General features: G+C 33.0%; 1 protein-coding gene across 2 annotated transcripts in view; it reads left to right on the forward strand.

Annotated features, from left to right (window-relative positions):
- LOC143342150 (PTB domain-containing engulfment adapter protein 1) overlaps positions 1-26,358 on the forward strand; it is a 195,460-nt gene that overhangs the window by 63,145 nt on the left and 105,957 nt on the right. The window contains exon 1 of one of the 2 annotated variants that reach the window (XM_076765727.1): positions 21,345-21,547. The exons of the other annotated variant lie outside the window; for it this stretch is intronic. The gene's annotated coding sequence lies outside the window, so the exon portion shown is untranslated. Of the gene's footprint in view, positions 1-21,344; positions 21,548-26,358 lie in introns of those variants that run through there. 2 annotated transcript variants of the gene reach the window in all.

The raw sequence follows: 26,358 nt of genomic DNA on the forward strand, positions 1-26,358 counted from the left end.
AACTTGTGTTTATTTTATTAATAATTTCCTTTCCCGATTGAAAGATTGATTGTTCAATTCATAAAGTTACATCTAAAATTCTAAAACTTAGTGTTTAGTATGTTAGAAATTTTCTAATAAATGAACTGTACTGGTCGACGGTTCTGGGGTAAGTGCCAAGAGGATAAGCTTAGTCCTCTTACCAGAAGGCATCTTCGCCTTCCCCACTCCGTGGCCAGGTCCTCGAGGAACAGAGTTCCTATTCTTTAAAGCGAAACAACGTCAGGTCGCTTGCCTTTTCCTAACATACCCATGTTTCCTTTCAAACAATCAATCGTATGGCGCCCGATAGCTACGTGACTCCGAGTCACCAGCCATCGACAGGCATCTGGATTGAATCCTTGTGACCATCCCTCTTGGGCCACACGCAGGCCAAGTCCCTATCGTAAATCGAAATATCGTTGAGCTAATTGCCCTCGACGTCCCTTAAAAATAAGCTGTCGCTAACAAGTAGTTGATATTTTGAATCTAGAATTGAGTGTTTAGAACTTAAAATTTACAATTTAGGTGCACTATACATATATGTTCGATCCGTAGTCGAGTGTTGCTCTTTCGGAAATTGTTGTGTTTGCACATGTGTGCCGACTAATACAAACTCGAAGGACCACCTTCCTTTGAAGGGAACTAATGGTTATGTATTTGATGTTTATTGAATTCTGTTGTTTTTGATTTAATGTGATGAATTTATTTAACACATGGTTTAGACTATACACAAAGAGTCGCTGTTGTGTTTACAACTCGGTTGTCGAAACGAAAGTGCAAAAGGACCGTACAGAGCCGGAAATCGGAAACTCGGACATGACTCAGAGGTCACGTGACACATTATATAAAGTTTGCATACATAACCAAGAGATGTCACGATTAGTATGATTTACAACAAATTCAATAAGTGCTACAGTAGCATTTCTAGCTATGATTCTGTTGCTAATCTGCTCAAGCTCTTCCAACGTTCGTCGTAAATATTAAAATTGCCAATGAGGTATAACTAAAATTATCTAATCGGCCAACAAACCTTGTTGGGGGTTGGATTTCCGAAAACCACCAAATACAGGTTGCCGCCCATTAGTCGGGGTACAAACTGGACCCCCCCGAAAATGGAAATTTCCCAGCCCCCGACCGGAGACCGTGCCCAGATACTAAAGCCGTTAATCGACCGCGCGACTAGTTGGAAGGTTTATGACACGTCAATCGCTGTTGAGGACGACGCAGCAGGTCCCTGGTACGAGTTCCTAATTGCTTCAAGTTTTGTAATTATTCTTTAGGGCCTTGACTCCTCGTTTAGCTGTAACTATTAAAAGGAGAATTGAAATTAGCTATTCTTAAAAATAAGCTTTATACATGTTTGTACAGGACCATTGTTGAACGTCGTAGGTGATCGTTCGGTCAGAGTATTACGGATACACTGTTTGATTACACTTTGTAACCGAATCACATTGAAACTACTGTACTATTCAGAGATGACTTGTTGGCTAGACACCTACAAACTGAACAGGGGTTGGGCAAGGAGAGAAGGTCTTCGCGCCGCCTTATTTCCACTGGAGAGACTCGCTCTGACGTCACGCTGCATAGTAGTAGGGTCTCCATAACCACGAGAGATACATTTTTCTCCTATTCACGGCTAGCATTTTGAGCTTACGATTACGCAAGGAAGGTTTTTCAGGTGTCCGCCTCCGATTGTTTTGAATTTTGGATATGTTTTAAAGGGCTGAAAAATAAGATATACGTATTTTTTTTATATCGGCCCGTTTTCATATTTAGGGGGTGAAACGACCCCCTAAAGTTTCAGCTTCAATAGGCTATCTCAAAAACTATCATAGATAGAAGAAAACTTCTTAAGGAAAAGTTTCATGGTTTTTTATACACATGTAAATTCTGGTCATCAATTTTGTAAAAAATAATTTGTTTATAACATTATTTTAAAAGAAATCACAATTTACATAATAACAAAAAAAACACAATTTCTTTTCTGAATTCATTAATATATCACATAGTATGTTTGCCTCTTACAATTTTGCGTATTTCAATATTTTATGTGTGTTGCGCACACACATCGGGTGGCGGTCATACCAGATATATAATGTATGGTTAATGTTCATTATAATATCTGGTGTTTACTATGTATACTAGGCACTAGTAAAGTTATTTATAGCTTACAATATTAATAAAAATTACTTTAGTATTTACGTATTAATATGCGATACATACATATGGTAAGAAATATAATTAATATAAATTAATTTCCGGTACTACTAACATCATTGGTGCAATTATATTTCAAATGTATGTATACATAGTATAAATTTATCACCTGAATTTTTTACATAATGTATGAAGTTTATAAAATGATTCACTTAATATTTGTCGCAGAAGTGATATTCATGAAAAAAATGTTTAAAACAAAATGCTTTTTTACACCAAGAACATCTAACTATCGGTGTTTCACCACAGAGTGCACATTTCATTTGTGCACAAACTCCAGTATATGTCTCCCCAGACCAATTTTCGTCTACATCATCTTCGTCAACAGCCTCAACCTCACATTCTTTAAATTGATCCAACCGAATTCTCTAGAAAGCGCTCCACTGACTAGCTGCCTCGTACTATCCAGTGATGACTTGATAGCTAGGTGCGCTGATTGGCCGTAGCATAATAGCGACGCCTGCTCTCACACGCATTGTCATTATTGGCTGAGCCGCTCACAACTACAATTCCATCGCGTGACAAAGGACGTGAACGAAACGTATAGGGACAAAGTAGGATAGGACAAGATTGACAAGGAAGGTTTTTCAGGTGTCCGCCTCCGATTGTTTTGAATTTTGGATATGTTTTAAAGGGCCGAAAAATAAGATATACGTATTTTTTTATATCGGCCCGTTTTCATATTTAGGAGATGAAACGACCCCCTAAAGTTTCAGCTATGATAGGCTATCTCAAAAACTATCATAGATAGAAGAAAACTTCTTAAGGAAAAGTTTCATTGTTTTTTATACACATGTAAATTCTGGTCATCAATTTTGTAAAAAATAATTTGTTTATTATAACATTATTTTAAAAGAAATCACAATTTACATAATAACAAAAAAAAACACAATTTCTTTTCTGAATCCATTGATATATCACATAGTATGTTTGCCTCTTACAATTTTGCGTATTTCAATATTTTATGTGTTGCGCACAAACATTGGGTGGCTGTCATACCAAATATGACGTGCGGTCGATGTCTTTCTTGGGGCGATATTTTTTGGCAAACAATATATATGATCAATTACACGTTGTTTCTTTCTTTCTCACATTACAATCTATACATATGTATATCATATGACCAGGGAAGTTCTGTCGGCCAAGCATGAGATATTATTATATCATTTGACTCTAAATGGGTATTAACGCCATAAAATAGTATCACTGGATGCATAAAGAAGTGGTTCTTATTACGCAATAAACAAGCAGTAAACAATTAATCATATATGTATATATGATTCTTTAAACTATCATTCATGTACTCTGCACTTTTTTATCGTCATTATATCGTATGGAACGTCATTTTATATTTTTGTACGCTCAACAATAGCAGTGTATCAAATTACGAGTTATTTTTTGCGAGGCTCTGCTCTATACAGGGTGCTCGGCCACCTCTGGGAAAAATTTTAATGGGGGATTCTAGAGGCCAAAATAAGACGAAAATCAAGAATACCAATTTGTTGATGGAGGCTTCGTTAAATAGTTATTAACATTTAAAGTTCCGCCTGTACTGAATTTTTTTCTCAAAAATGCGCAGGATTTCGGGGGTATGTCTATACACCAAAAATGATTGTAATTGACCCTCACAATCGAAAATAATTTTTCCAAAAGGATTTGAAATTTTTTAATTTTATCGTAAAATTTTACACCTTCTGGAATTTTTTTCTAGAAAGTGGGTAGGATTTCGGGGGTATATATAATGACCAAAAATGATTGTAATTGACCCCTGCAATTGAAAATAATTTTTCCAGAACGATTTGAAAAATTTTTCTTTTCCCTAAAAATTTCAGTACCTACCCGATTTTTTTTCTCGAAAATGGATAAGATTTCGGAGGTATGTGTATTCACCAAAAATAATTGTAACTAACCCCTGCAACCGAAAATAATTTTTCCAGAACGATTTGAAATTTTTTAACTTAATTGTTAATAACTTTTTAACGAAGCCTCCATCAACAAATTGGTATTCTTGATTTTCGTCTTATTTTGGCCTCTAGAGTTCCTTATTAAAATTTTTCCTAGGGGTGGCCGAACACCCTGTATATACCTCAACGATTGGTTAGTTGTAAACTTAAATCCGAGCGTTCGACGTGATCACAGCATTTATTTTGTAATACAGTGATTAAAAATGATTATCAATTCGATGAATGTGATTAATTTGCTATTAGCAACATTTCAAACAATGTATTTAATGGATACTCCTTTAACAAGAGAGGAAGTACAACTCAAGGAAACCATTCAAAAAATGTTGCTCGATAACATATTTGAATTTAATGAAATTGAAGTTTCTGAAGAATGGTCATTGGATTTTTTGGATCAATTTAAAGAATGTGAGGTTGAGGCTGTTGACGAAGATGATATAGACGAAAATTGGTCTGGGGATACATATACTGGAGTTTGTGTACAAATGAAATGTGCACTCTGTGGTGAAACACCGATAGTTAGATGTTCTTGGTGTAAAAAAGCATTTTGTTTAAAACATTTTTTTCATGAATATCACTTCTGCGACGAAGAATATTAAGGGAATCATTTTATAAACTTCATACATTATGTAAAAAATTCAGGTGATAAATTTATACTATGTATACATACATTTGAAATATAATTGCACCAATGATGTTAGTAGTACCGGAAATTAATTTATATTAATTATATTTCTTACCATATGTATGTATCGCATATTAATACGTAAATACTAAAGTAATTTTTATTAATATTGTAAGCTATAAATAACTTTACTAGTGCCTAGTATACATAGTAAACACCAGATATTATAATGAACATTAACCATACATTATATATCTGGTATGACCGCCATGTGTGCGCAACACACATAAAATATTGAAATACGCAAAATTGTAAGAGGCAAACATACTATGTGATATATCAATGGATTCAGAAAAGAAATTGTGTTCTTTTTTGTTATTATAGAAATTGTGATTTCTTTTAAAATAATGTTATAAACAAATTATTTTTTACAAAATTGATGACCAGAATTTACATGTGTATAAAAAACCATGAAACTTTTCCTCAAGAAGTTTTCTTCTATCTATGATAGTTTTTGAGATAGCCTATTGAAGCTGAAACTTTAGGGGGTCGTTTCACCCCCTAAATATGAAAACGGGCCGATATAAAAAAATGCGTATATCTTATTTTTCGGCCCTTTAAAACATATCCAAAATTCAAAACAATCGGAGGCGGCCACCTGAAAAACCTTCCTTGTCAATCTTATCCTATCCTACTTTGTCCCTATACGTTTCGTTCACGTCCTTTGTCACGCGATGGAATTGTAGTTGTGAGCGGCTCAGCCAATAATGGCAATGCATGTGAGAGCAGGCGTCGCTATTACGCTACGGCCAATCAGCGCACCTAGCCATCAAGTCATCACTGGATAGTACGAGGCAGCTAGTCGGTGGAGCGCTTTCTAGAGACTTCGGTTGTCGGTGGTTGGAACGGAACTCTGGCGGATGATTATTTTCCCTTAAAATTACAAGTCGAAGGAATTCTGGTTGGTGTACTATCCAGTGATGACTTGTTGGCTAGGTACCCACAAGCTAAACGGGGCAAGGGCAAGGAGAGAAGGTATCCGCGCCGCTTTATTCCCACTGGAGAGGTTCTACTGGAGGTAGTAGGGTCTCCATAACGAGAGATACATTTTTGTCCTATTCACAGCTAGTATTTTGAGCTTACGGTTACGCCAATGCCTCTCAGTCTTGTCCTATCTTACTTTATCCCTATACGTTTCGTTCGCGTCCTTTGTCACGCGATGGAATTGTAGTTGTGAGCGGCTCAGCCAATAATGACAATGCGTGTGAGATCAGGCGTCGCTATTACGCTACGGCCAATCAGCGCGCCTAGCCATCAAGTCATCACTGGATAGTATGAGGCAGATAGTCGGTGGAACGCTTCCTAGAGACTTCGGTTGTCGGTGGTTGGAACGGAACTCTGGCGGATGATTATTTTCCCTTAAAATTACAAGTCGGAGGAATTCTGGTTGGTGTAGGAAGATTTGAGAGATGGAAAGACGTGGGAGGATACAATTTTGTAATTGGATGTTGGAAAAGTCGTGATATGGTTATTTTGGAGAAAAAGGTAGGAGGAAAGTGGAAAGACAATCGGGACGAAGGGGTTGTGGAGAAGGAAAGTCGTGGTCGTTGCAAGGGATGACAGGCCTAGGTTGTAAACTATTTCTAAATCTGAAGAGGTTTCTGGCGACCAAATGTCGCTATTGTTCATGGTCTTGTATCGGCATGTACCGGCTACTGGGGTTCCTTTGCCCTGGGTTTAAAATTATGTCTTCACGCTGCATTACGTTGCGACGCAACGTAAATAAAATAAAAAATTCGTTATCATCTAATTGTCGAATCATAAAAGTATCGTTTACATTGAGGAAAATTTGTTCAATGTGTAAATTAATGATTAACACTAGGTTTACGGTACGCGTCAATTTGACGCATTCAAATTCTAAACTTAACGTTATAGGACTCATAAATATTATTTGTTAGCAATTTATGTTGAATTGAATCGATGTAATGATATGGATGTATCCTCTAATTAAAAGAAAAAATTGCATTTTAATGCAACTGTCAACGTAGCGAGTTATAATAAAAATATGCGCAACGAGTGTCCGTAAACCTAGTGTTAACGGACATATTAACAAATTATGTTTATACTTTACACCATTCGAATTAGTAAAAATTCAACTAAAACTATGATTCAACGTTTTCTTATACAATTTTCCTTACTAACTTCTGTTGTTTATTGTAGTTTAATGTATTGTCAAATAGTATTACAATTCATTTAAGCAGTTTTCATTACTTAAAAAAATTCGATTTAGCTGCAGTTTGTCCGCGTCTCGGACGTTTTTGCGTAATCGTCCGTTCGAAAAAATTTGTTTTTGTGTTGTTTCGATTTTGCCTTATCTGATTTACGTTTATTTCTACCATTATAAAATTGTCTTCGTGATAAAAAATTCAGATCCTTGGAGAAACTAAAAAATCGGATTCATTTTTCAGAAGTATGGAATCTTATGTTTCGAGCAGACGTATTATACAATTACCTGACAGATGGGCTAAAATTATAGAACAAAACACTCCATATTTGATTGACGTTAACCCTCTATGGGCCCGTGTAACTTTCAGGTCACATGTTAATATATCGACATTTTACTAAATAATTTTAGTTTTCTCACAAGATTATTTAATGTTTCTGAGATAACTAATAACTAGACTACGGATGTTTATGCATTTATGGGAAATTTAAATTTTCAAGAAACTACAGAATGCACTTAATATGCCAAAATATAAGAAATGTTTCAAGTTAGATACAAATTATTGTATTTAGGGGTTGAGACAACCCTCCATAAAGTTCCCATTTCATTAATTCTATTAATAAAAATACGAATTTGCATAAAGATCCGCAGTCTACTAATAACAATATTGATGACGGTTGGCAGCACCAAATATCAAAGTAAGTGGCTCGTAAGTTTATATTCTAGAAACAAATTCGGCCCATAGAGGGTTAAATAAAACATTGTGTTTTGAATTCGTCTAAAATATTTGAAGCGAACTTTCCGAGCAACCTAATAGTTACCACATGTTCGTCGAATGTTTGCAGACGAGAATCCGGCGTGAAATTGATGCTCGTCGGTAGCACATGGATCAAAACAAAAATTGTGCAACCGCGTCATTTTGTTATTCCATCGTATAATGAACGAGAAGGCATACGCGAAAAAACCGGTTTTCTGTGGATGCTGAATCATATCTAAAACCTGCTGCTTCTTTCACGTTCGCATTCATGCTGATGACGTTGGTGCAACGCACACGTGCAGCGTGGAAAACAAACTAATCTCGTATTAAAAATTATTATTATTTTATCCAGCGATATGGTATCTAATAATTCGATGTTGCTTTATATCGTCACGTCGTTGTTACGTCTGTTCTTTTGAAATTCTGCTAATTTAGACTAAACGATGACGCTTTGACCAGATACGAGTTTATCTGCCATTGATGCTCCTGCCGCTCAAATTCGAAATCTCTCGGAATTTTGCGTCAGCAGAGAAAATTCTAACTCTAAATTGAATTTAGAGCACGGTGCACCTATACTGTGGGAGATGGAGGATCAAAAGTTGACAGAATGAACACGATTTCTGATATTTGACAAAATTTTATTAATCCCTTGCCTTATGATTTAATTTTTGAAAACATCTGATCAAATATTGAAACATAAACACAGTTTCAGAACTTTGGAACATACAGGGTGTTCGGTCACTCCTGGGAAAAATTTTAATGGGAGATTCTAGAGGCCAAAATAAGACGAAAATCAAGAATATCAATTTCTTGACTGAGGCTTCATTAAAAAGTTAGTAACAATTAAATTAAAAAATATCAAATCGTTTTCGAAAAATTATTTTCAGTTGCAGGGGGCAATTACAATCACTTTTGGTGAATACACATACCTTCGAAATCCTACCCAGTTTCGAGAAAAAAAATCGGATAGGTGCTGAAATTTTTCGGCGAAAAAAAAAATTTTTCAAATCGTTCTAAAAAATTATTTTCGGTTGCGGGGATGAATTATAATCATTTTTGGTCGTTACACATACCCTCGAAATTCTATGTATTTTCGAGAAAAAAATTCCTTACCGAAAATCTAATTACTTGCCTAAATTCGATGGAAAAAAAAAATTTCAAATCGTTTTGGAAAAATTATTTTCGGTTACGAGGGTCAATTACAATCATTTTTGGTGAATAGACATACCCTCGAAATTCTACCCACTTTCTAGAAAAAAATGCAGTAGGCGGGACTTTAAACGTTAATAACTTTTTAACGAAGCCCCCATCAACAAATTAGTATTCTTGATTTTCGTCTTATTTTGGTCTCTAAAACCCCCCATTAAAATTTTTCCCAGGTGTGGCCGAACACCCTGTATACACATAATTTTAAACAATTATTCTGCAGAAGAAACTTTTTAATTTTCATCTTCATAAAATGAAACAATTGCACGAGACGCGAATGAAACAGTGTTTATAATAAATCTTGTATTTATTTAGCAATAAATCCCATAAAAATGGTCCAATTTTCAAATGTCCGTAACTCCTACAATAGTGAATATATTTCATTGAAATTTTTTTCTACATTAGAGCACATGTGTACCTACAAAAACGTATTAAACAACTTTTCTGTAGGGCGTCAAACAAATTTATTAAAAATCACAAACGAATTTTTAAGAAAAATCGACAGGGGGTAGGTGTCTAAATTTTTCGAAGAAAAAAAAAATTTCTAATCGTATGTCTGTTCATCAAAAATGATTGTAATTGACTCCTGCAACCGAAAGTAATTTTTCCAAAATGATTTGAAATTTTTTTTTTCCGTCGAAAAATTTCACACCTTCTCGAATTTTTTTCTAGAAAATGGGTAGAATTTCGGGGGTATGTCTATTCACCAAAAATGATTGCAATTGACCCCCGCAACTGAAAATAATTTTTCCAGAACGATTTGAAATTTCTTTTTTCATCGAAAAATTTAGGCACCCACCTTGTCGATTTTTCTTATAAATTCGTTTTTGATTTTTACTAATTTTGTTTGACGCCCTACAGAAAAGTTGTCTAATACTTTTTTGTAGGTACTCATGAGCTCTACTTCAGAAAAAAGTTTCATTGAAATATATTCACAATTGTAGGAGTTATGGCTGTTTGAAAATTGGACCATTTTTATGGGTTTTTCTCATTTTGCGGGGTCAAGGACCAACTTTTCGAATATTTTTACGATTTGTACATATTCTCCATCACAATACGCGTAGTTTGTTTTTTTAAACATTAAAATCGTCCAATCCGTTCAGAAGTTATGACGTTTTAAAGATTTGCATAAAAATTCGGGCAGACATTTCTGGCCAGAAATTATATTTTCGGTGAGGAATTTTTTTCTCGAAACTGAGTAGGATTTTTGTTAAGATTTCACATCGGGGGGCGACCCGAATCGAGTCATACGCCCCTGTCGTTGCCCCATCGGGACCGACGCGCGACTGTTTGGCGACGACGAGTTTGCAGTTGTTTCTTCGACGTTTTTGACGATATGTTTTACTTTCCGCGATTACAACATTCATTCGTGATTTGTGTAATTAATAAATCTTATTTATAAGTTAATTCCTTTTTCATTTCCGAGTCTTCTAACCGGGAGCTGCCCTCCAAACAATTTTGGGGGTATGTCTATTGACCAAAAATGCTTGCAATTGACTCCTGCAACTAAAAATAATTTTTCCAAGAACATTCGAGTCTTTTTTTTCACCCAAAACCTTCAGCACTTACTTGAATTTTTTTCTCGAAAGTGGGTAGAATTTCAAAAGTATGTGTATTCACCAAAAATGATTGTAATTGACCCCCGCAACCGAAAATAATTTTTCCAGAACGATTTGAAATTTTTGAATTTAATTGTTATTAACTTTTTAAGGAAGCTTCCATTAACAAATTGGTATTCTTGATTTTTGTCTTATTTTGGCCTCTAGAATCCTCTATTAAAATTTTTCCCAGGGGTGGCCGAACACCCTGTATAATCACTTACAGTATAGATTCGCGGTTTTTTACGCTTTTTGTCGTACATAAATTTATTATAATCTTGCAAGCGCCGGTTTTGTGAAATAGCATTATCTCTAATTTCATCACGATTTATCTTTGTGTCAGTGATAGACTGCAAATAGTCGCGTAAATCATTATCAGTGAAACCATACTTTTCACAGCCAAATAGTAATGAACTGGGTGTGGTATCAATAGCTTTGTGGTATGTATTATTTATAGAAAACTGAGCCTTAATCAAAACCTGATCCCAGGTTTCGTTCGTACTCATTTTGGCCAATATCGATCGTAGAAATCGGTTGACTTGCTCAACTTGGCCATTGGCTCTGGGTGTCACGCTAGCTACTTTAACATGCTCAATTCTTAATTCCGACAACAAATCTGAAAATTCACTAGATGTGAACGAGCAGCCTCTATCAGATATAATTCGTTTACAAGAGCCCAAATGATGAAAGTACTGTTTCAAAGAAGAGATAAGTTCTTTAACCGCAGTTGACTTAACCGGGTACATTATTACTTTGGTGAAGGCATCTATGATAATGAAAATATGCTTAAAACCTCGACTCGTTTTCTACAGTGGGGCGTAATGGTCTACGTAAATACTATCAAAAGGTCGAATACCTTTGTCGTAGATATGCAATTGACCTTAAAGTTTTCCAGTGGAAACAGAATATGTTGAACATTTGAAGCAATTATCGATGTGTTCCTTCACTTTCACACGCATGCCTGGAAACCAATAGCTTTTAATAATTAGGCTGATAGTCTTTTCCAAACCTACATATCCAACATCATCATGACATCTTTGTATAACCTCGCGAGTCATTGATTGGATATAAAATAAAAGATTTTTATCATACTTTTTATATACAACGCCACCTTGTCAAGTTTTCTTAAAACTTTGTTTTTCATTTTGAATAAATTTGTTTGACGCTGTATGGAAGTTGTGTTTAATACTTTTTTGTTGGAATACATGAGCTTTACGTCACAAAAAAATTTCAATGAAATGCACCCATTATTATAGGAATTATGGTCGTTTGAAAATTGTACCACTTTTATGGGGGTTTTCTCAATTTATGAGGTTAAGGACGAATTTTTCCAACTTTTTTTGAATTTCCAAATATTCTTCACCATAATGCGCGTTGTTTGCGTTTTGAAACATTAAAATCATCCAATATGTTCAGGAGTTATGATGTTTCAAAGAATTTCAGGCTTCAGATTACATTTTCGGCAAGGAATTTTTTTTTCTCGAAAGTGCGTAGGATTTTGGAGTATGTCTATTCACTAAAAATGCTTGTAATTACCCTTGTAACTAAATATAATTTTTTTAGTATGATTTGAAATTTTTTAATTTCGTCTAAAAATTTCAATATCTACCCGAATATTTTTCTCAAAAGTGGATAGGATTTCAGGGGCATGTGTATTCACCAAAAATGATTGTAATTGAGCCCCGTAACCAAAAATACTTTTTCCGTGAATAATTTGAAATTTTTTAATTTAATTTTTTAATAATTTTATAACGAAGCCTCAATCAACAAATTTATATCCTTGATTTTCGTTTTATTTTGGCTTCTAGAGTCTCCCATTAAAATTTTTCCCATGGTTGCCCGAACACTCTGTATATATGCTGGATTAACGGTTCTTTATTTCAAAAATTTTTTAAACAGGTGATGACACTAATTTTGTTGAGAAATTTCACACATTCTTGAATTTTTTTCTCAAAAGTAGGCAGGATTTCGAGGGTATGTCTAATGACCAAAAATGATTGTAATTGACCCCTGCAACCGAAAATAATTTTTCCAGAACGATCTGAAATTGTTTTTCCGCCGAAAAATTTCAGCAGCTACCCCCTTGTCACTTTTTCTTAAAAATTTGTTTTTCATTTTTAATAAATTTGTTTGACGCTATGCGGAAATTGTGTTTAATACTTTTTTGTAGGTATACATGAGCTTTAGTTCACAAAAAAATTTTAATGGAATGCACTCATTATTATCGGAATTATGGTCGTTTGAAAATTGTACCACTTTTATGGGGGTTTTCTCAATTTACGAGGTTAAGGACGAACTTTTCCAACTTTTTTTGAATTTCCACATATTCTTCACCAAAATGTGCGTTGTTTGCATTTTGAAACATTAAAATCGTCCAATATGTTCAGGAGTTATGATGTTTCAAAGATTCACATGAAATTTTGAGGAACCATTTCAGGCTTCAGATTACATTTTCGGCAACGAATTTTTGTTTCCCAAAAGTGGATAGGATTTCAGGGCTATGTGTATTCACCAAGAATGATTGTAATTGACCCCCGCAACCGAAAATAATTTTTCCAGAACGATATGAAATTTTTTAATTTAATTTTTTAATTACTTTTCAACGAAGCCTCAATCAACAAATCTGTATTCTTGATTTTCGTTTTATTTTGGCTTCTAAAGTCTCCCATTAAAATTTTTTCCAAGCCAAACACCCTGTATTTAAAGGTGAGATCTCCCCTTCATAACGAACCCAAAAAAAGTTAATATGGGAAGCTGCTTTTAGTGAGTAGGATTTTTTATTTGTTAGATTTGTGTTTGACCCTATTGTGATCCGATCCCTCTCAAAGATTCATACTGGATGATCGAGAAGATAATATTTAGCATTAAGAATTTTCTCCGTTCTTGCTCAAAAAGGATAGCCCAGTTCCTAGAATCATTAAACTGTATGGTATATTCATAGCGCTGTTACTAATGTCTACGACGATACCAGAACCGTCGTTTTTCTCTGTGATCCGAGGCCAGAACTCGGTCAGCCTTAACAAGTGCACCGCGTAAGAACCTCGCCAAGGGAAAAGCGAGAATTTCTCATTGTGCGACCGACGCTACGCGTTCACATGAAAACTTAACGTTCTTGTTGCGCGAAACTCAACTCGGTTGCTTTCATACACGCGCGCTCAACGATTTTGTAATTTGGCGTTATTTTCTCACGCGTAGACGGTTGCGTTCGTTAGCGGCCACCGTATTTCTAACAGCAAAGAAGGAAAGACGAGTTCGTTGGATAGACTGACGCGTGTTGCATACATGCGTGAATATAGCACGAACATCCTGTCGCGACATCTCGTCCTAAATTTCTCTCGGTTTCATAAAGCCTCGGAAGTGAACAATTTTCGTGTCTGTTCACTGAAAAACTTCTAATGTACCACTGCACGTTGAATCGTGGGTTAAACCGCGAAAAAGCCGAAATTCTATTTTACGAAGTATCGAGTACAGTTCAAACGAGTTACAATACTATTACAAACACTTTAATGTAAAAGAAATTGATAAAAATTAGAAGAAAAAACTATTAAATCATGACTTTCGTTTGATTTTTATCGATTCAGATGGTTTAAAATTGAATACCATTTTGTTGATATTGTACTCAGTGTTTACACTTTCGAATAGCTTTTATTATTAAATATGGTACTCTCGTGATTCAATGAAAAGGTAGTAGTTGTAAAACAATTTTTATGAAACTATATAGAAATGTATAGAACTCAAAATACATGATTTTTGCTGAAAAATCGTTTATTGAAAAATTCGTTGCACGTGGCTGTACGATTTTTTTACATGGAAAGTATTTCTAAATATGTTTAAAACTGTATCCCGAAAGAATATATTTAAAAAAAAATTAATAGAACGAATATTAATATAGTTTCAGTATTTAGTTGCGATCTAAACGGATCTCGTCGCAAGAATACTCTATCCTTCGCTTTCGATGACGCGCAAGAGAAGAGGATGGATAGCTTCGGTCTCGATGGTGGCTGGTACCGCCATCCTCCTATCCCTTTCCATTCTGTCGAATCATCTACGATCACCGATCGCTCTGACTTCACTCTGTAGATTTAATGTTATCATTTTTGCAAATCATCACGAATCAGAGGAACGAAATTTTAATAAACGCTTCATTAAAAATTTTTAATTTTACTATCTTTTATCACATCCACAAGCTAGGCCAATTATTTATTTTCTTTATTCTTTTTCGAATCGTTGTCCCGTATCTAAGTACCAATGATCTTTGAAGCATTAAAATGTGTTGGTGTTGAATTATTAACAAAAATTATCGTCCAGATATCCTTATATACAGGGTGTTCGGCCACCACAGGGAAAAATTTTAATGGGGGATTCTAGAGGCCAAAATAAGACGAAAATCAAGAATACCAATTTGTTGATAGAGGTTTCGTTAAAAAATTATTAACAATTAAATTCAAAAATTTCAAATCGTTCAGGAAAAATTATTTTCGGTTGCGGGGGTCAATTACAATCATTTTTGGTCATTATATATACCCCCGAAATCCTATCCACTTTCCAGAAAAAAATTCGATTAGGTGCTGAAAGTTTTGGGTGAAAAAAAAGACTTTCGAATCGTCTTGGAAAAATTATTTTTAGTTGCAGGGGTCAATTGCAAGCATTTTTGGTCAACAGACATACCCCCGAAATCCTACTCAGTTTCGAGAAAAAATTCCTCACTGAAAATATAATGTGAGGCCAGAAATGTACCCTTGAAATTTCATGCAAATCTTTAAAAGGTCGTAACTTCTGAACGGATTGAGGAATTTTAATGTTTCAAACGACAAACAACGCGTATTTTGGTGAAGAATATGTAGAAATTCTAAAAATATTCAAAAAGTTGGTTCTTGACCCCGCAAAATGAGAAAAACCCCATAAAAATGGTCCAATTTTCAAACAGCCATAACTCCTACAATTGTGAATATATTTCAATGAAACTTTTTTCCAAAGTAGAGGTCATGGGTACCTACAAAAAAGTATTAGACAACTTTTCTGTAGGGCGTCAAACAAAATTACTAAAAATGAAAAAGGAATTTTTAAGAAAAATCGACAAGGGGTAGGAGGTGCCTAAATTTTTCGACGAAAAAAAAATTTTTAATTAATTCTGAAAAAATTATTTTCGGTTGCGGGGGTCAATTACAATCATTTTTAGTGAATAGACATACCCTCGAAATCCTGCGCATTTTCGGGGAAAAAATTCAGTACGAGCAAAACTTTAAACGTTAATAACTTTTTAACGAAGCTTTAATCAACAAATTCGTATTCTTGATTTTCGTCCTATTTTGGCTTTTAGAATCTCCCATTATAATTTTTCCCAGGGATGGCCGAACACCTTGCATATTTGACTCTCAAGTTTCGAGTCGAGAGGATGCAGCTGTGTTCTTTGTTCACAGTTGCTATTTAGCCTAAGTGAGATAGGACCCAAGAGGGTCTACGAATGCGTGACGAATTTTCGTTCACGACGTTCATTCTCATAGTTTCACTCGTTGAGTAAAGACACACTCTCTGCCTTGAATAAAATCATATATTAAAGTTTAATATAACATTGTTTTAATTTATTTCTCCCACCATAATTTTTTCATTTTGTAAGTTTTATGTTAATTAAGGAGAAAAAACCATTTACTTAAAGTTTTTTCGTGGTTTTGATAAATGTCATCAATATTGCGTCAAAAATATAAATTTCGGAATATTTTACTAATGAGAAAATAAAAATAATCAGATTTTCCATTCCAATTTCCATTCTTGATTTGGTCATTTCTCTAATTTGAATGATATATAGAAATGGTCATTTCTATAATAAATAATTTATTATTTTATTAATGATTAATTTTGTATCATGAATATATTTTTAATATTAAGCATGTTTAACATAACACGATAATATTGAAATCAAAAACTAACATTACAAAATACAATTTAATTACACGACTGTTTGAAACTCTTTTTCTCCGACATGTAATGTTCTACAAGTATTGAAAGAATGTTTGTAGGTTAAAAGTGCATATAACATTTACTAAATAAAGTAAAATTTGTTTAAAGACACTTGTAAATAGTAATTTAGTAAAAAATAAACGCTGTTTATGCCTCGAACCCTTCTTTAGATATTCCGTGTAGTAGCTTCTACAAAGGTCACCTGTATGTGGTATATGGTATGAAATAAAACGGATTTCTTGGTTACAATATTCACGCATTATATTCTTAACGGTAATGCTTAAACAATAGAGCAACAATAATAAAACAGCATTTCATATGTACACAATTAATAATCTTCCTCTTATTACATCAAACATAAGCTTGCACGATCCTCAAGATAGTATAACTCTTGCACGCATAAATGTTGCAGGTTGTAAAACCTGCGACTAAAATTTTATGTAACATTGACGTAAGTTTACATTTTTCTTGTGTTACCGTAGAAAGTGGAACAATGATCAGAGAAAAGTAGAATGAATTTGTTGGAATAAAAATCATCGCATCCCAACACGAGTTGCAAGTTCAGCAGTTGGTATCCCTGGTGGGGATCCGACATGTATAAATACGGGGGATCACCGGGTGTGCGTTCCCTTCTTTTGGAGTATTCTGCCGCGAAACGTTGTGTATAAGGTTACGTTGGAGTGGAGTGGCACGTGTTTAAATGTAAATTTAGAAATATAAGTTTTATGATCAAATTAATAAAGTGTAGTATTCATTTTGTGTGCCATGATCACGTGCTGCGCAGATCTCGCCAGTTAATAAAATGAAAGTTTTTTTTTTACTTAATATTATTTAATGGAGTCATGAAAAATAAATTCATTATTTAGCCTTATAATTAGACAAAGTAGTGGTAGGTCCTTATCAGGTAAATAAGTCTTAGTCAACAAAATTATAAAATTATTGCAACGTAGCAAACTAAATTCCACTGAATAGAAATTTTTAAACAGTAACAAAATAAGGAAAAGAAAAATTTTTTTTAAACGTGAAAAGTAATATATAACACTAAAAACTTAATTTATTCAGGATATTTAATCCTGGAATATATAAATTTCCACTAATTTTCGTCACTGACTTATTTATTAATTTCGATCTACTCTTTTCTAATCGTCTTCTCATTTTAGATGAGAGCATCAGTAATCCCAGGAAGCTCTGATTTAAAACAAAAAATTTGTTCATCTTTTGTTAATTTTTTTATTTATATTTTGTATAATTAGATTTTGTATAATAAGATTGTCTTATTCGATGAAAACCTAGAATCAGACTTCTTTTGATTATAAGAGAAATTCAGAACAAAGATATGTTATTTAACATTTTAACTAATGGTACGAACCTTTTTCAGAATAAAAGTTTAAGAACTAAAATAAATACATGATATGTATAAACGAAGAACCAGACATGCGAACATAGTAGTTAGAAAATATGATAGTTCAACTCAATGTGAGAAAACATGAATTGGGAAGCAGGTTTTTCTCTTTTTGAAGTTTCTACAATACTTTTATAAAAAACAAAAAAATATTTTATTCTCTTTCTTATCGAATATAATTAATTATCTCAACAGGTTCGTACTAATATTATTTAAGTTGAATTGAGCGGCATAGTTTCTAAGCTTTGTTAGAATGGTTAATGCAATTTAATTTGTCTGTATAATTCTGTATCATACTTATTATATTTCACCGGTTCTATAAATCTGACTGCTTCAACGATTGAATCAACATTTTAGTTAAATAATACATGGTTATTACTTTCCCTTTCTTAATAATGAACGTTGAATAATTTAAGAAAAAATATACCTTTGTAAATATTGCATATTACGATGAATCTATATTTATACGTATGCAAGAAAAGAATTTTTGTTTCATCCTTACATGTAATTTACAACCACATGTATTCTTTTAACTTACTATGAAGTATAATTAGTTATTTCTGAATGAGTAAAAACTTATTACCTAATCTATGTTTTTCCGCAGTTAGTTGCACTATTACATTTTATTATCATCTATTTTAGTTGTTAACGTTGATATGTTGTCTTGAAGAAGTCTTTCAATAAAAAACAATCTTTTACGGTCATGTTATTGCTTTCGGTATTACACGATTAATATTAATAATTTTACATAATTTCTCGTGTCATACTATTCACGCTATTTAATAATCGTGTATAATAAATCTATTTTCATATAGCTTTCAACTTCTCAAATATTATTAACTATGATGTTGAAGAATATTCTGCGAAGTAAACAATAAGATACTCCACGTAGGAGAAGAATCTTCTTCTTATAATATAGACTTGCATGATTTTATACGAGGTATTCGGCCACCCATGGGAAAAATTTTAATAGAAGATACTAGAGACCAAAACAAGACGAAAATCAAGAATACTAATTTGTTGATAGAGGCTTCGTTAAAAAGTTATTAATGTTTAAAGTTCAGCCCGTACTGAATTTTTCTCTCGAAAATGCGCAGGATTTCGGGGGTATGTTTATTCATCAAAAATGGTTGTATTTGACCCCAGAACCTAGAAATAATTTTTTTAGAACGATACGAAATTTTCTTTTAGTCGCCGAAAAATTTAGGCACCTACACCCCGTCGATTTTTCTTAAAAACTCATTCTTGATTTTTAATAATTTTGTTTGACGTCCTACAGAAAATTTGTCTAATATTTTTTTGTAGGTACCCATGAGCTTCACTTTAGAAAAAATGTTCAATCAAATCCATTCACTATTGTAGGAATTATGGTCGTTTGAAAATTGGACCATTTTTATGGGGTCTTTGTCACTTTACGGGGTTAAGGAACAACTTTTCGAATATTTTTAGAATTTCTACACATTCTTCACTAAATTACGCGTTCTTTGACATTTGAAACATTGAAATTCCTCAATCCGTTCAGAAGTTATGACATTTTAAAGATTTGCATGAAATTTCGGGGGTGCATTTCTGGCCTCACATTACATTTTCGGTGAGGAATTTTTTTCTCGAAAGTGGGTAGGATTTCGGGGGTACGTCTATTCACAAAAAATGATTGTAATTGACCCCCACAACCAAAAATAATTTTTTCAGAATGATTTGAAATTTTTTAATTTAATTTTGTTAATAACTTTTTAACGAAGCCTCAGGCAAGAAATTGATATTCTTGATTTTTGTCTTATTTTGGCCTCTAGAAGCTCCCATTAAAATTTTTCCCAGGGGTGACCGAACATCCTGTATGTATGGTGGGAATTTTTTTCTGATTATCAATAACCGTTACAGAAATAAAATAGAATAGAAATAAAAATTTATTTTGGTTATAAATATGAAGTCTCCTTCTAAATATAGTAGATCCTCTATTATTCGATAGAAAGGGAAATATAGGAAAAGAGAAGGATGGTAAAGTGATTTTCGGATAATAGTTTTCTGTTATTACTCATTTTATAATGAAGATAAAATAACAAAAACAAATAAATAATAGTAGCCTTCTTCAATAGCACGCAATTCTTATTTTTCAATGTCTAAATTGTTAACGTATTTTAAAGTTACTATTATTCGTACTAAATTCTTGTAATAATTAATTCATACCACTATGAACGATTATTTCGATAAAAAGAGACACTTTATAAAAATATTTTTCTAAGCCTCAGTCAAGAAATTGATATTCTTTATTTTCGTCTTAGTTTGGCCTCTGGAATCTCTCATTAAAATTTTTCCCAGGGGTGGCCAAACACCCTGTATATTGGCTTATAGTATTATCGCGAAGTGCACATTTTTTCGTTTATTCAAAATTAAGATTTGTAGAGGTTAATTTACCATGAAACTACAGATGCTTCAGTTTATTTTTTAATTTAACTACTATTCAGAAACAAAGAACGAACAATTGTTTATTCTTAATAAATAATGTGGTTTGTGTGAATAACATCGTATTCCGTTTTTACTTTTATACCAAACTTAATGTCTGCAAACCTATTGTTAATGATATAGTTATTTTTATCAGATTTATTCAACAATGAAATTTGATGAATACTTTGATATTCTTACAAAATTGTTTGTTAGTAACTTTTTCTATTTAGTATTGTTTTTATAGCTCTCGAAATTAACGATGAAAAGATAGACATTCGTGTTTTTCTTATATTTTTAACATATTTTCCTGTTTGAATTTCTAATGTCGAATATCTAAACTTTTAAACATTTTTCAAGATTCTCTAATTGGTCCACTGCCTCAAATGATTCGATCGTGTTTCACTGGTCCTTCGATATTGCTCATCTATTGACGACTTAAAGAAACATTTAACAAGTTGTAGTGCTCGCTATAACGAATATATGCGAGTCGAAACATAACCGAGAATTTCCTGTAATTAATTTATTTTCGCAATCTTCGAACAACCTGGTCACATTTCAACTTGTGTTTATTCGGCATCGGTTCTAACGATTCTCGTTAACGTTTCAGCGTGGTTTCGCATGAACAAGTGGGTGTGAATGGGACATCGCGAACGAAGGAAATCCGGGGACCTTCCTCGTAGGACATCTTCAATGGCACTCAATTGCAAACGCGAACGAAAGTGGACGAGGACAGAGGACCATTGTCTCGACCGTGGCTGGTACCACCACCTATCAAGCTTCCTTCTCATTCCACCGAATAATCTACAAACACCGATTCCCGACTCCCACGACTGGTTCCGCCAGTCGATTCGGCCGAGATCGTACGCGTTCGGCCATCTCCGACAGCGTTCGCCGTTTCCAAGCTTGTCCTCGCCTCTCGCTTCGGTTTCATTCGGTTAATAAACGTGCGCGTCGATCAGTCCACCACGAGCCGTCGAGTGGTTCGCGTCCTTCGATTTTTCACGTTCTAACGTTCGTTGTCTCTTCGCTTCTGTTCGCGACTTCCTCTGTTAACTCGTTCGTGAATTTGCCCGTGGGCATGTGTAACGCGCAACTGTTGTAAATCTGTTGGATACACGCAACGGACACACTCGGTAAGTCCTCGAAGCTTCGTTGCTGTTTTTGCATCCTTGTGACGCCGTGTTTCGACGCTCGGAAATTCGCTTTGATACTCTTCCCTTCGCATTCGAGCGTTCCTCGAATCTCCGTGTGCAGAGGATTGGCTTTGTTGGACCGTTCAACAAATCGTAATCAGAAATCTTGTCTAGATCAAAATTTCGAATAACGAATAAAGGATAAACAGCTATTAATTCGTTCGAGAATTTCAAATGAGGAATAAAATGTTTCAGAATGAACAGGTCACTGTTTAATTGTTAGATCGGATAAATGTCACGAATAAGTTGCTGAAACTTACATAAAAAGTTTGCAATAGCGAAAAATATATAACTTTTGATTTGTTATTTATTCGATGTTAATTACAGTCTGAATTATAGGATCAGATTATGCTTTACTGTGAATAATTTATGTACATAGTTACAACAGTGGTCCTTTTTTAAGTTTGAAGCACAAAAGAAAATTACGGTAGAACCTCTATTATATGAATCTTCGTTTTCCAAACGTTTCACCGTTTAAACCATTATTCAAACATGGTAAATATGTTCTTCTAAAATATTCCTTTTCTTATCGAAATATTGATTTATAATGATAGAAGTTAATTATAACAAGGCTTTAGTAAGAATAATAGTGTCATTAAAATTATACAGGGTGTTCGACCAACCCAGGGAAAAATTTTAATGGGGGATTCTAGAGGCCAAAATAAGACGAAAACCAAGAATACCAATTTGTTGATGGAGGCATCGTTAAAAGTTATTAACAATTAAATTCAAAAATTTCAAATCGTTCTGGAAAAATTATATTCAGTTGTGGGGGTCAATTACAATCATTTTTGGTGAATAGACATATCCCCGAAATCCTACGCATTTTCGAGAAAAAAATTCAAGTAGTGTCTAAATTTTTTGACGAAAAAAAAAAATTTCAAATCGTTTTGGAAAAATTATTTTCGATTGTGGGGGTCAATTACAATCATTTTTGGTGAATAGACATATCCCCGAAATCCTACCCACTTTCCAGAAAAAAATTCGAAAAGGTGTGAAATTTTAAAAGTTAATAACTTTTTAACGAAGCCTCCATCAACAAATTGGTATTCTTGATTTTCGTCTTATTTTGGCCTCCAGAAGCCCTCATTAAAATTTTTCCCAGGGGTGGCCAAACACCCTGTATATTGACATTTGGACATTGGAAATTAACATTTTGTGATATTGGGAAAACAATAGCAATAATAATTAACATTAAATATATAATTATAAAGTATCTTTTATCGATATATTCTTTTGCAACGATACGAATCAATTATAACAAAAATTTTGTACAAGTGATAGTGACATCAAATTCATATTGGTAATTTAAACATTGAAAATTATAAATTTGATGATATCGAGGAAACTCCTCTTTTTGACGTTAAAAATATCTTTATAAAGTGTCTCTTTTTATCGAAATGATCGTTCATAGTGGTATGAATTAATTATTACAAGAATTTAATATGAATAATAGTAATTTTAAAATACGTTAACAATTCAGACATTGAAAAATAAGAATTGCGTGCTATTGAAGAAGGCTACTATTATTTATTTGTTTTTGTTATTTTATCTTCATTATAAAATGAGTAATAACAGAAAACTATTATCCGAAAATCACTTTAACCATCCTTCTTTTTCCCTATATTTCCCTTTCTATCGAATAATAGAGGATCTACTGCATTTAGAAGGAGACTTCATATTTATAACTACAATAAATTTCTATTTCTATTCTATTTTATTTCTGTAATGGTTATTGATAATCAGAAAAAAATTCCCACCATACATACAGGATGTTTGGTCACCCCTGGGAAAAATTGTAATGGGAGCTTCTTGAGGCCAAAATAAAACGAAAATCAAGAATATCAATTTGTTGCCTGAGGCTTTGTTAAAAAGTTATTAACAAAATTAAATTTAAAAATTTCAAATAATTCTGAAAAAATTATTTCTGGTTGCGGGAAACAATTACAATCATTTTTTGTGAATAAACATACCCCCGAAATCCTACCCACTTTCGAGAAAAAAATTCCTCACCGAAAATATAATGTGAGGCCAGAAATGCACCCCCGAAATTTCATGCAAATCTTTAAAATGTCATAATTTCGGAACGGATTGAGGAATTTTAATGTTTCAAACGACAAACAACGCGTATTTTAATGAAGAATGTGTAGAAATTCTAAAAATATTCGAAAAGTTGTTCCTTAACCCCGCAAAATGAGAAAAGTCCCATAAAAAGGGTCCAATTTTCAAACGGCCATAATTCGTACAATAGTGAATCGATTTGATTGAAACTTTTTTCTGAAGTGAAGCTCATGGGTACCTACAAAAAGGTATTAGACAAATTTTCTGTAGGACGTCAAACAAAATTATTAAAAATCAAGAATGAGTTTTTAAGAAAAATCGACGAGGGGTAGGTGCTTAAATTTTTCGGCGACAAAAAGAAAATTTCGAATCGTTCTAAAAAAATTATTTCTAGGTTCTGGGGTCAAATACAACCATTTTTGGTCATTACACATACCCCCGAAATCCTGCGCATTTTCGAAAGAAAAATTCTGTATGGGCGGAACTTTAAACGTTAATAACTTTTTAAAGAAGCCTTCATCAACAAATTGATATTCTTGATTTCCGTCCTATTTTGGCCTCTAGAATCTTCCATTAAAATTTTTCCCAGAGGTGGCCGAACACCTAAGTTACTATAACCAAAAATTGATTTTTTTTGTTGATAATGATTGCTGTAGCAATCAAAAAATGTTTTAATCATTCATAATAGTTATTACTAGCCAGATTAATTAAAACCGTGTCTGATTTAAAATATACTATGTTGGAAAAATTTTATTTACAAACAACAAGTAACAAATTCTAGATCGATTTGTAAACTAACTTGCGGTTATATTTTATTCGTAAACTCATTTATAAATTAGAATCCGTTAACGAATTTTTTGAACTGACGTCCAATTTTTACGATTTAATATAACATTTTTATTTGTTATTCGTGAATAAAATGTACCCAACTCCCACCAATAAATTATTATACAGAATCTACTCGTCATCTGTTATTCCAATAAGAAAATAATATAGTGTTTTATTAGTGTTATTTGTTCAGGTTAAAGTTTCATACAATCTCATTCGAATGATAGATAACGAATAAAGCCAATATAAGTTTATTTATGAAAGTTATACAATTGTATAGTCAGATTTCGATCTGTTCATTGTACAATATTTCATTCTATAATTTAAACTATAAAGAGTAACTCACAAATAGCGAACCTGTTGAAAATGTCCATTCTTATTGATTTTTATGAAATTGAAATACGTTATTAAGAACTTATACACAAAAATAGTATTAATGGTATAAATATGAACTTGCATAATAAGTATAACTACATATATATTTGAATATGACTACTTGTAGTGTTTAAATCCTATTATATAAACAACAGGAAGAAGCGTAAACAGTCAAAAAAATTATAAAATTCTTAAAAAATTTAACTCACATATGTTTTACGATGTCAACATGCTTAATCCTATTCCTCTACATGCCAAAAAGATTTTTACTATTCAAGTAAAATTGATATCCCCACAACTAGGGAGATTCACTTCTGGAGTTCGATAGTTCAAGTCTGATTCGCAATCGAATGTTGGATGAGGAGATAAATCACATTACTAATGCAATGACAAAACTTTTATTTTTTATTTATTTTTATTCTAACTTTTTTAAACATATTCCTGATATTTTTTTGATAAAAAAGAGATGAAACACGACATAATTTGTATGACATTTAGTTACATAATACATAATGAAAAAAAATTATTTTTATGTTAATTATTATTATATAACAATAATACTTTACATATATTTCTACAGATTATTTCACTTTCACTTTCACTTTCTTTATTTTCAAATGTTTTATAAACATGTATGCGTCGAAATTAGCAATTTAATGGTCGAAATATACTTTTGAATTTTCCGTAGCTTTTCTCTATTTCTCTTAAATCTTAGAACATGTACATACCACATTATTTCTAATAAAAGAAACATGGAAACCACGTTTGTGTATCAAAACTTCATTCCGTTAACACTAGATTTACGGACTGAGCCAATTTGACTCATTTAGAATTTTATTGCTATATATATAAAAAACTTGAATATTATTTTTTAATAACATATGTTGGTTTTTAATTCCGTAATGAATTATACATAAATATGAATTCCTCCCCTCGACTTACCCCCTCATTTCGTATTGTCAAATGTGGTATACCTATTTTTACGGTTGTAAGCCAGTTTGACTCATAAAATGATTTAACAGTCAATTGCTTTGCAAATGAAATTTCTGGCTTACATAAAGAATCAGAATTCTAACACCAATTACGCATAAACATTCATGTTCAATCTTGTCAATTTATTAGTTAGCTGAGGCCAAAAAAACCTTCTTTCATAATTCCGATTTATACATCGCGCGTAAACGGAACATTTTTAATGAAATAATATAATTTTATAAAATCAATTTTTTGTCAAATAATTTGGTCCACCAAGCTAATTTCGATATGTATTTGTAAAAGGTATTTCAATTGATACTTATTTTACATCTAATACGTAGGGTTGCCATCGTTGGAAAAAATCAGAAAAAATTTCTTTTGCTAACTGTATTTTAAAATCAGTGTGTATACGTGAAAAATGTTTTCAATGAAATTTTTAATAATAAATCTTTTATTTAACCAGTTAACTGTGTTTGACGAGTATACTCGTCATGAAGAAGTGCCAGGATTTTTTG

The sequence above is a fragment of the Colletes latitarsis genome, chromosome 5, assembly GCF_051014445.1.
Source record: "Colletes latitarsis isolate SP2378_abdomen chromosome 5, iyColLati1, whole genome shotgun sequence".
Taxonomy (NCBI): Eukaryota; Metazoa; Arthropoda; class Insecta; order Hymenoptera; family Colletidae; genus Colletes; species Colletes latitarsis.